The 12,378-nt window shown below is 41.3% G+C and overlaps 1 protein-coding gene across 1 annotated transcript in view; it reads right to left on the bottom strand.

Annotated features, from left to right (window-relative positions):
- Positions 1-8,148, bottom strand: part of LOC146789745 (nuclear distribution protein nudE homolog 1-like) — a 119,073-nt gene extending 110,925 nt beyond the window's left edge. The window contains exons 1-2 of the mRNA XM_085630135.1: positions 8,098-8,148; positions 7,797-7,909 (exon numbers count right to left, since the gene is read on the bottom strand). The gene's annotated coding sequence lies outside the window, so the exon portion shown is untranslated. The remainder of the gene's footprint in view (positions 1-7,796; positions 7,910-8,097) is intronic.
- Between the last annotated feature and the right edge of the window lie 4,230 nt (positions 8,149-12,378).

The following is a 12,378-nucleotide window of genomic DNA, read 5'->3' as shown; positions in this document are numbered from 1 at the left end:
ATTCAGAGGGTAGGCGGGGTCTTTCTTCCCACCCAACCCGCTACCTTCCCCCGTACCTGTTCGAGCCACGCTCCTCCCGTGGGAACGTGGCGGGGCGGCTCGTGGAGTCGTTGGCCTCCTGGCGTGTAGCAGTCGTCTCTCCTTGACTCAGGACCCGCTGCGCTGCTTTCTCGTTCTCTTTGCTCTTCCTCCCAACTCCTCAGCTCCAGCTCTCCGTCTACCTCCAGGGAAACGCCGTCCGTCGTCTTCCGGGTTTCCGCGATCTTTACCCCGCCTATCTCTGCGGCGTCATCACGGGGCGGGGCTTCGTCCCACTGGAAGGCCGAATTAAAGGTACCACGTTCCGTCTCTAAAGTCCAGTCCTGTGAGGGAAACGGGTGCCACCAATCCGTTGCATGTGGCACTGCTGATTGCTGTAGGGGAAGAGAAGGTGGTATATGTCCGCCTTGGGAGAGTTCTCTTCCCCGTCACAGTAACCAATATAATTTATTTGACTCTGGTTCCTACCTGATTAAAAGAAAAAGGAGAGGCGGTTTTGTCTGACATAATAAATCAGAACAAAGTGGCGCTCTACTCCAAAAGGTCAACATGTTTCTTGCCTTGACAGCCCCACCGGGTCTATGGCAATTCATCAGAACCATGAATATAATGTGAAACTACCTACACACCGTGGTATATGTGAAAAAACTACCTACCACTTGAAGTATTGCTGCAGGTTAGATACCCTAAGATGTGTTCTGGAAAAGAAAGGGTTACAGCATATACATAAATTTTCCGGTTATGCTAGCATTCAATATCTCTCTCATGTTGATGGTTTACTCAAAAGAAAAACCCTTTATTTAAAAGGGAGAAGTTCCCTTTAACATTATATTTATTTATTACAAATTGTTTCCGTGATCTAGTCGCCAACTGTGCAACTTGTGAACAAAGTTCATGATAAAACATAAGCTCCTTCAAGGAATATAGACTCACCTAATCAATCTATAAACCTTGCCTCAACAGTATCCGGCGGGCTAATACACCAGCGGGTTCAGTATCCTGGAAAATGTATGAAAGTGGACTAGATAAAGCAACCACACAACCAAAGTTTCAAATACCATTCCAACACACAAGGTAAAATAGGTGACAAAGGTATGTCCAGCAGAATGGTAGATTGATTAAAAGCCCGCCCAGGTTACAATGTTACAAGATGCAAGGAGCGGCGTGCATTGACACTCGGGAAATTTAAGGTGTCTCATAACTTATTAAATTCTGTGGCAGGCCCTGTTGAAAGTATCCCGCCATGGAAACTGTAAATCTGAACAAGGGGGTGTAAAAAAGCCTAATAATATTGAGGGAACAAGCGAACCCAGAATCGCGGGGGCGCGTGTCAGTGATTACATCCAACTGGAGGCAAAACGCTGTAAAGTAAGTATCGGTCAATGCCCAAGGGAAGGGCCCACCACCGGGAATCCTAGCATTGCCACAAGTAGATAAGGATTCGTCAGTTGATTTAGATGGATAGCACCCTACTTACCCAAAAAGACGGTGTTGAAGTACTAACAACCTACCCATCGCCGTCGGTACCGGGTGATGGTAGGAGGCGTCTTCCTCATCAAGATATACAGCCCCCGATGAGTGCGGCATACCGGAAGTGACATCAAATGCGTCACTAGCGTCTAGAACGGTAGTATCTAGAACGCTAACCTATCTAATTTATAGAAAGGTACTGAATCAAATCCAGCGGCCTTATCAAAATGTGCATAAAGGTTCTGCAAGTTTAGTAACGAAACCCCTAGGGTTGTTGGACAATTATAAATCCCATACTGGTTAGTGCAAAATTAGATGTATTACACCCACATTACATAAGGTATAAGGTTCCAATAGGGGTTGTTCCTAAAATACATGTTCGTCAAAAGGGGTGCGGGCCCTCACTTGATGGTAATTAGTAGGGAATGGTGAGTGTATATATACATAATCCGGAGCAATGTACACGGAAACAAATGTGTAAAAAAATTGTTATAATACAAAGTATACAAGATTAAATGCACAAAAAAAGCATAATGCAAGAGTTAAAAAAAATAAAAATAAAAGTGATAACAGGAGAAGCCATCCACGTCACTGGTAACCTTCCACTAAAATATGGGCCAGAAGAGGCAATTTGCGTCTTTGGTAACCTATAAAGAGAATCCCACGGGGGTAACCCGTGCTTAATATCATAAACAAAGAGAGGGATTATAGGGCTTTTGGAGAGGTCCAGCATACAGGGCCCAAGCTGCAATACACACAAAAAGAGGGAGTATGCTGTTCCTCAAGGGTTAACATGATAAAAAGAGGAAAGAGAGACATATATATGAGAATGCGTACCAAAAGGACATATGAAAGAGAGAAAAAACAGGAGTGGAAGATACATGGGTCATTTTCCTAGGGATTTGCATGAGTCACGTGAGGGTCAGATGAAGCAATGGAGAAAAGCAATGGAATCGGAAGGTTTATATCCAGTGTTAATGGCTGAGGAACAGTCAGGGGGCAAGTGTAAGGAGAAAACAAAGCACATGAAAATGACAGGTTATGGTGAATCAGATGATGAATTTATGGAGGACATTTTAACTAAAAACCCTCCACCGTATCAGGAAGGACACAGTAGAGTCACCCCGAGTGCACCAGTCCTGGGAACACCCTTGATTCCTCAGATTTTACATGATCCAACAGGTAATAGAGTACTTCATGATAAAGAAAAGGAAGCGTTGAATAAAAACCAAGAGGAATTAATACAGAAATTAAGCCAACTAAATATAAACCCTGAAGCATTGACAATACCCGTAACTATAGGTCCGATAGTTCCATTGTACGGAGACAAGGTAAATTGTCGAAAACTACAAGCTGTAACAACTCCCTTAAATAATCCTAGAAAAGAAATTGTAATAACTGATGACAAAGCCAGTGAGTGCGATTCAGTAATTTCATTAATGGATCTGCCGATAAGTAAATGAAACCCCGAAAAGAGTTACATCCAGTAGTTCAAAAGAAGGAAGGTCAATGGCATCCTCAGGAGCCAGAAGTGCAAAAGCAGTAACTTCGGAAGATCTGGAGAGATGGGCACAGGGAATAGAAAAACAAAGCTCACCCCCAATGATTTTAGATATATACAAACTAAAAGTAGAATTGGAAGAGATAATAGCTGGAAATGTAGGAATAGAAAGATTAAACACTTACAGTGAAGAAGAGTTGTTGTTTATATGTAGTAGTATAACCAGAAATGCGAGATTGTTTCATGAGAAATTGACAGAGCTTGCTTCTGAGATGGGAATAGACATAGGGAGATCAAAAGTGCTACAGAAACCATATCGGTGGAATTTACTGACAAAGATTTAGAAAATATGAATGTATCTGGTAAGAAGTTACAAGTGAAGGAGTTGATGAATATCTTACAAAAATGGGGAGACATTGACAAGTGGAGGACAAGGTGGACAAGGACGAAGGAGGAAGCAGAGGCAAAAGAAGCGTCTACTGCATATATGTTAAAAGAGTCAGAGAAAGTAGAGAGATTGTGCCCTATGAGAGAGGTACCTTGAGGTGGATATGTTCATGTTCCATGGAGTCGACAAGATATTTTGTCATTTACAAACGACTTCCCTAAACTGAGAGTAAAACCAGTTGAATGGTACAAACAGGTTGAAAGGTTTGTGAAAGTTTCGAAGGTTTTGTTAAAAGACTTGGATGGTCTGTTTGACATAGTGGTACCTGCTGATTTATGGACAGAATATAAGATCACAGTTGATTGGCCTAGTGACGAGTATCCAAGAGACTCAAAAACAGGAGCACCCTCAGATGATGTGATAAAGAAATATCATCAAGTAATTACTTTCTTGAAAGGGAAAATTCCTCCTAAAGAAACAGATTGGGTAAAAATAGATAGAACAACTCAAGAGCCAAATGAATCTGTTCATGCATACTATGAACAATTGTTGCAGGTGTTTAAACAATACAGTGGCTTTGAGAACATTGGAGATAAGGATATGGGTCATTTTGTGTATCGGTTTGTGTACGGTCTGAAACCAGAAATTAGCCAGATGATCCAACAACATATGTTGTGTTGGCAGGGAAAGCCCATAGATGATATTCTAAAATACGTGAAGTATTGTGGGGATGATATTGAGGCAAGACATAAAAAGCTAAAAGAGAAAATGATGTGGGCACAAGTGAAATTGGCAGAACAACAGGAACTTAAATTAAATAGTCAAACTGATGGTCAGTTGAAAGAACAGAATCAGAGTGATCAGGTGGCGAGTGGTGGTAAATCAAGAGGACGAATGGATAGAGAGGATGCAAAGAAAAAGTTTCCTTGTCATGGGTGTGGAAAGCTTGGACATTGGAAAAACGAGTGTAAGAATATTCAGAATAATAATGGCCCAAACCAAAATTTAAATCCACAGACGTAGAATGAGGTGCTCACTTTGCCACTGGATTCAAGCAAGCCTGGCTGAAGACGGCTGAAATGCCAGAAACCAGTCTTAGGAAGCCTGTTTCCGGTCCAGAGAAGGCATGGCTTGGCAGTTCGGGCTGGACTGTTCCCATGAGGCACAGGGTCAGACTGATTTGCACATGGCCATGTCTGAACTGGTGTGGCAGAGTGGGCTAAAGAACGGTGATGGATCAAACCCAGATCTGTTGACTGGGTGTGAGTGTTTGATTGGTTCTGATGCTCATTCCATCACCACCCCCTTTTGTACCGCTATGAATCATCCGCAGCAGGTAGTTAATCAGCAGTGTCAGGTGCCACCAGCCCCTATGCCAAAGTTTTTGAACAAGCTAAAGTACAGTGCAGATGCCGGATTTCAAGGAGGAAGTTGTAAGAAAAATTCTGTGATTTGACAATATCTTTTGCAGAATAACGATAACAGTGAGAATGAACAATGACGGTGTCTGAGGGGGGAGGAAGAGGAGTGCGTACTTGGTGCATCCTTGCCGGTAGATCAGTCAGGTCCATTTATTGATGGGAAAGTGGAAGGTAATGATATCACTTTTCTATTGGATACTGGTGCTACCCATTCTACTGTGAGAACAGCAGACATCCCAAACTTACCCCTCTCAGGTGAAGCAATCCAAGTAGTCGGAGTCTCGAACCAACAGATTAGAACCCCAATTACAGAACCTATGGAGGTGCACATTGGGAATTTTAAAGAAATGGACAGATTTGTAGTCTGTGACTCTAGTCCAGTGAATTTACTAGGAAGAGATCTGCTGTGCAAGATGAACTGCACAATTTATTGCACACCGAATGGTGTTGCTCTTCAAACCCCTGATGAAGATATTGTATACAAGATAATGCTTGCTAAACAAGGCACAGAGGTAGATGAGATGTATTCTTTAATGACTTAAGATGACTTACCAGAAGAACTGAAAAACACAGTGAATCCACGGGTATGGGATTTCACTGGAAAAGAAATAGGGTTTATGGCGAATGTAGACCCAGTAAAAGTGTCTGTGAAAGAAGGTGCAGTTTACCCCAACAACCGACAATACAAAATGAGTCCAGAAGTAAAAGCAGGAGTAGCTTCAGAGATTGACCGAATGATTAAACAATGCATTTTAAAAGGGATGGTGAGCAGTCCTTGTATTTCACCTATAATAGGACTTAAAAAGCCTAGCGGAAAGTACCGGATAGTACAGGATTTAAGAAAAATTAACAAAATAGTAGAGCCTTGTTGCCCTGTAATGCCAAATCCAGCAGTGATTCTGTATCAGATACCCTGGAATGCAGGATGGTTTACAGTAATTGATTTGTGCCAAGCCTTTTACTCCATTCCTCTACATCCAGACAGCATCTTTTTTTCTTTTAAATTTAAAGATCGTATTTTGGCATGGAACCAAGTTCCACAAGGGTATACGGAAAGTCCTTCAATTTTTAATCAAATTCTGAAAAAGTATCTAGAGAACTTAATTATGCCCAGAAAATCAGTCCTAGTGCAGTATATCGAAGACTTACTTGTGGCATCGAAATCCAGAGGAGACTGTGACTGATTCAATTGCCTTACTAAATCATTTGGCTGATGGAGGACACAAAGTGTCTCCAGAAAAATTGCAATGTTAAGTTAAGTACTTGAGTCACCAGATAGAAAGGGGAGTGAGGAAAGTGACACCTGAGACAAATAAAATAATCAAGCAGATGCAGCTACCGCAAACACAAAGAGAGATCATAATGTTTCTCGGAGTGGTGGGATACGGTAGACAGTGGATTGTAGGGTTTTCCTTACTAGCAAAGCCATTGATTCAAATGACACGAAAGAGAGTGAAATATCCAATAGTTTGGGTTGATGAAAGTGTGGAAGCATTTGTAAAACTGAGGAATTGTCTATGCGAGGTCCCTGCTCTAGGTATGCCTGGTTATACAAAATAATTTGCACTGTTCTGTTGTGAAAGAGAGGGTTGTGCACTTTCAGTCCTAACCCAGAGACATGGATTAAGTCGATGTCCAGTCGCATACTTTTCTGCTACTTTGGATCCTGTGGCTTCAGCATTACCTGGCTGCTTAAAAGCAGTAGCTGCTACCTGTATGAGCCTAGAACAAAGTGAGTCAATTTTGATGGGACATCCAGTAAAAGTCTATGTTCCACATTCAGTCAAATTCTTCTAACCAGAACTCGAACACTGATTCTTACCCCTAGTCGGATGACTAAGTATAAAAGAATAATTCTGGGAGCAGAAAACGTGACAGTAATTAGGTGTACAATGGTGAACCCTGCTACCTTGTTGCCAGATTCACACTGTAAAGAAGTAAAATATAACGTAGATCATGATTGCTTAGATGTGACTGAAATGTGTACTAAGCCCTGCCCTGATATACAGGAAGAGCCTCTGAAATAGCCTGACCATGAACTATTTGTCGACGGCTCTTGTTAAAGGCTTGAGGAAGAAGGACTGAGTGCAGCTTATGCTGTTTGCAAAATATCTGGGGTCATTGAAGCATTCTGTTTACCGGGAGTCAAGTCTGTCCAAGTAGCCGAATTGATAGCTTTAATAAAAGCATGCAAAATTGGGAAAAATTGGAAAGTGACCATATTTACTGATAGTCAATATGGTTACGGGGTTGTGCATGACTTTGGCCAGCTCTGGATGCAGAAGGGATTTCGGACTTCTTCCGGATCCCCCATAAGAAATGGGAAATTTGTGAAAGAACTGTTGGAAGCAATACAATTGCCAAAGGAAATAGCAGTGGTCAAGTGTGCTGCTCACCAGTCAGGAAATGACTACGTAGCGGCTGGTAATCAATACGCTGACCAGATTGCTCAATACTGTGTGAGAAACAAAATGGCAATAAACAAGAAAACTGAAACAAGTGGAATCAGCTGCCAACTTATGCTATTCTCAGCTTTCGAAACATGGGATGAGGTGAGACAGTTGCAGGATGAGGTAGAAGTTGAGAAAAAGAAAAGTGGATAAAATCAGGTTGTGAAAGGAGAGGAGAAGATGACGTGTGGGTGTAACCTGATGGCCGACCAGTAATGCCAGACTGTTTGCTCTCCCAATTGGCAGGAATGTATCATAGAGACACTCATGTAGGCAGGGACGCTATGATCAGACTATTGACACAAGATTGGTATAACCCAAGGTTTAGGGTAGTCGCAAAAAGTCTTTGCCAGAGATGTTTAGTTTGTCAACCAATTGTCACGACTGCCGGGCTGGGATCTCAGGACTACAAACATGACCACCAGCGAGGGACGCGCATGCGTGAGAATGGGCCAGGCAAGCTAAAGCCCAGCCTTCCTCATGCAACAGCGCTTCGCGTTCCAGCTCTTGGACTCATTTCCACTTACCCGTTTTACTTCTAGGTCGTCGTGTCACTCATTCCTTCGTCAGCGTTGGCGTGGCAGACATTCATGATGGGTGGTCGTCTCTTCTGTTCTCCCTTGTGTTTCTTTCCTAGTTCCTGCAACGGAAAAGAAGAAAAAGACTACAACTAAGTTATCGTGGTTACGGTAACAGCGCGTTGCGCTGCCCATTTATGTTTCCTGTTTTTGTGGCTAAAAGACTACAACTAAGTTATCGTGGTTACGGTAACAGCGCGTTGCGCTGCCCTTTAATGTTTCCTGTTTTCGTGGCTATATCCTCACTTACCTGATCCTGTGCTATGGGCGTTGTGAGCATCCGCTCCATCCCTTTACTGGGGGCAACTAAGAGGGAAAGGAGAGGTTATCAATACCTGAAGTCAAGGTTTCCTTTTTTAGTTATTAAACCTGTTTTGACAGTTTGGAAAGGATTACTACAAGCTACATCTGGTTCATAGGTGGGCATAGTCTAACACTTACCTGCTAGAGTGATTCCTTCTCCCTTATTTTTACATTTATTAATCTATATATCATTGTTTCTTCCAGCACCAGACATATGCTTTACACTATGATTCTTACCTGTTTATCCAGTTAAGGAAGAAGGGAATAATAAGGTAGAAGAAAGAAAATAACAAAAATTCTATCTCCTAATGTGTTTATTGATTCCCTCCGGTCTCCAGCCTTTTATTTTACACTGACGAATCCTGTGGCTGCTGGGTGGCGACGAGGGATCTCTTCCCCTTCTTTCCTTGTTTTGTTACCCTTCTTCCTCTGATTACCTTTGTTGCCTAGACGTGGTCAGGCGCAATCGGTGATTGGGAGAAGTTGTGGACCTTGCTCCAAGTTCCGTGATGTTCCTGCGGAAACTCAGGTGAGATTCTTACACAAATAAATTCAGGCAGGAAGACAGTGGTCAGTTGGGGAAAAATCGGAAAGGCAGAAGGACCATTCATAAGACTACAACTTGATTTTATAGAGTTGCCACCATGCAGGGGAATGAAGTAAATCCTTGTCATAGTGTGTTTGTTTTCACAGTGGGTGGAGGCATACCCCGCTAAGAGGAATGACAGTATAACAGTGGCCAAATTGTTGTTGAGAGAGTTAATTCCACGCTTTGGTTTTCCAGTAACTTTGGAATCAGATAGAGGACCTCATTTTAATAATGAAGTAATTCAATTAATCTGTGAAGCATTCAAAATTGACAGAAACTACACTGTGCATACCACCCAGAGGCTTCTGGAGTGGTAGAGCAAATGAATGGCACAATCAAGTCAAGACTGGCAAAGGTGTGTGCATCCCCATCACTGAGTTGGCCAGATGCATTGCCTCTTGTATTGATGGGTCTCGGAAGTATTCCTGATCGAAACACAGGATTGAGTCCTCATAAGATTCTCATGGGAAGGGCAATGAGACAAGCATTTATACCGGGACATAAACTGCTGAATATATTTGATGATCTAGTGTTGGGCTATTGCAAAGGATTGGCTGACCTAGTGTGTTCAGTCTCTCACCAGGTCGGAGTTGCCAGGCAGCCGGATCAGGCACATGAATGGAATCCTGGAGACTGGGTGGTAGTGAAGAAGCACACCAGAAAGTTGTGCCTAGCACCCAGGTGGGATGATCCACGGCAAGTCATACTAGTCACTACTACAGCAGTGAAGTGTGCTGGTTTGCCCGATTGGATCCATGCCAGTCACACAAAAAGGGTTCGGGCTCCTACTGAGGAAAGACTGCAACTGACTGAAACAGTTGAGACTGCTGAAGGTTGTGCAGTCGAAGAATCCAGAGTGACAGATTCTGAAAAGACTGACAAAGAACAACTGAGCATAAGTCAGGAGGACTGGATACCAGTGGTTGACATACCTGAGGTGATTATTCAAACAAGAAGCAGAACCAGATTAGAACGACAAGAAACTAGAGAGAACCAGATAGATGTAGAAGAACACGCTCAGGAAAAGGTGAATAAAGCTACTGAAGACCCTGAGCAGGACCAGACAGGGAAAGAAGAACACACTCAGGCAAGCAGACCAACAAAAGGACATGAGCAGGGACAGACTTGTATACTTGTATAGAAGAACATGTTCAGGCAGCAGAAGAACCAATTGTAATAAGACCTGAACAGGACCAGTTAGGAGAAGAAGAACGAGTTTGGGGGGGGGGGGGGGAAGAACAATGTGAAATAAGACCAGCACAGGACCAGATAGAGGAAGAAGAACAAGTTCAGGCAGGTGAAGCCACAATAACAAGACCTGAACAAGGACAGACAGAGAGTGACTCTGAAGGAGAGGAAAATCAGATTGTGCCACAACATAACGAAAATAAAAGAGTTCTCGAGAGAGAGAGACAAAGAAGGCGAAAGTGCAGTGCAAGCTAAAAGGATCAGAAAAGGTGATAACTGGCCAGGTGTAGTCAAAAGGTTAAAATATCATTTAAGAAAAACAAGTGAAAATCCTGAACAAGTGAATGAGGTTACTAGTCAGTCTGAGCAGTCGATTGTGAAAACAATCGAAGAAGCCAAAGACTGAGAATTTTGAACAATAAGTTCAAGGGTCCTGAGTGGACCTACGTAATACTTGAAGAGTTTGAAATTTTAAATCTGAATGAAGAGACAAATGAAGAAGTAAATGCAGAACAGACTGACGAAGGGGAAGTGAGGCCTCCTTGAAGTAACAAAGAATTGAATTCATAAATAAAGAAAAGAAGAGGAATCTTCTTAGACTCAAATGGCTGAAGACAGGGTTGCTGGGAGACCAAAATAAAATTGTGCAAAGAAATGCTGTAGGGTTTGCATATGTAGCATTCTATTAGTAATCATAGTATGGCTATTTTTAACAGTAGGAGTTCCTTATCTCATGACAACAGACAAGAAGAATGACACAGATACTAATGAAAAGATAGCTAACATGAAAGGAGATGGAGTAGAATTAGAAGCATCAGATTAGATAGATTTACATCACACAGTGACAGATAATGACACATTTTTGAATGTATTCACAAAATTATTGTTTCAATATGTAGATACAAAGGAGATTGGTGATTGTTATGGTTGTATGAAATTACCAGCTTCAGTAGCAGAAGGAGTCACATACCATCATTTACCTTTAACATCTGGTATTTCATGTAGTATACTGACAAGTCTATTCTGTAGAACAGAAAAACTTCAATATTATTATTCAAATTTAGATGTAGTATTTTCAGAAATTCCTATTCAAAAGAATATGAATCCAGTACTTAGTAGTCCAGATGTATAGTTTATGGGTGATTTTGTCTTAACAATGAAGTCAATAGATATAGCCAAGACACATAAGAGTAATCAAACATGCTCATTACATGAAGAAGAGAAAGTGTTTTTGAATTTAGTTGAATAAAGGAGACAGGATCTCCAAAGAAAAGCTGCTGAACAGAAAACCCATATACCACCATGGGCTGGCAAGATTCATGCTCGGATGTCCCTAGACTTTGTAAAGACAGGGAAGACCTGCCTCCATAGATTAAAGACAGACTATAACAATATATTTATTGGTTCCAGTGAGTGTGAACATAACTTCCTAATTCTGGGAGGTTGGGGACTAAAAGGGGGAACGGATCCAGTATATTTTGGGGTTTACTACGTGTGTGGGAATAATGCTTACTATAAGCTGCCTACACGGTGGTATGGGAGTTGCTACTTAAGAATAATATTTCCGAAGATATATCATGTAAAGAGAAAATCACTGGAAGCAATGAAAAGACTAATGAACTAACACGAAGAAAGAGAGCTAGTTTTTCTGAGATAATAGGTGACATATTCAGTGCATTGATACCTTCAGTGGGAGTTATTTTGAATTCACGTAGAATCTGTCAATTGTCAACAGTAATTGATCGTCTTTCGACTGATACTGCTGGAGGTTTCTTGATGATTAATACAGAAATGGTTGCAATTAGGTCTATGGTTTTACAAAATCGACTTGCACTTGGTATATTATTGGCAAAGGAAGGCGGAGTCTGTAAAATGTTGAAAGTGCAACATTGTTGCACTTATATATCAGATAAAAGCAAAGAAATCAGAGTATATATTAAGAATATTACAAAACTTCAAGAAGAATTGAAACCACTGGAGGTTGACAGTGTATGGGACAGGCTAACAAAAAAAAATTCTTCAATAGGGACTTGGTTTACTAATGTTCATAAATGTATTATAGGTCAATTAATCTTTCCACTAGTTGGTATAACAATAATAGTTCTAACAATAATGATATGGTGCAAATGTTGCAGAAAGGGAAGGAAATATGAAGTAAATGGAAAGGGAAAGAAAAGAAAGTATGAAGAGATACAGCTAGAAGAAATGAAAGGAGAATTATATAAGAATTAAAGATTTGAAAAATAAAGATGAGGACAAGAATGAAAAGAGTGGAAAGGGAATTGAGATGTGCTAAAGTTCGCATCTGATTGGGATGGGTAATTTTATGATGGCTCTAAAATGCCATCAGAAAGGGGATTGATGGAGCAAGGACTCGTAGAAAAGAGACTTGCTCTGAAGCAATCCTCTCATTTAACTTTTAACAGTGTATTAATTATGTATTGTATTAAA

Source organism: Triturus cristatus, chromosome 10 (assembly GCF_964204655.1).
Source record: "Triturus cristatus chromosome 10, aTriCri1.1, whole genome shotgun sequence".
NCBI lineage: Eukaryota > Metazoa > Chordata > Amphibia > Caudata > Salamandridae > Triturus > Triturus cristatus.
This window is presented reverse-complemented; position numbering and strand designations above follow the sequence as displayed.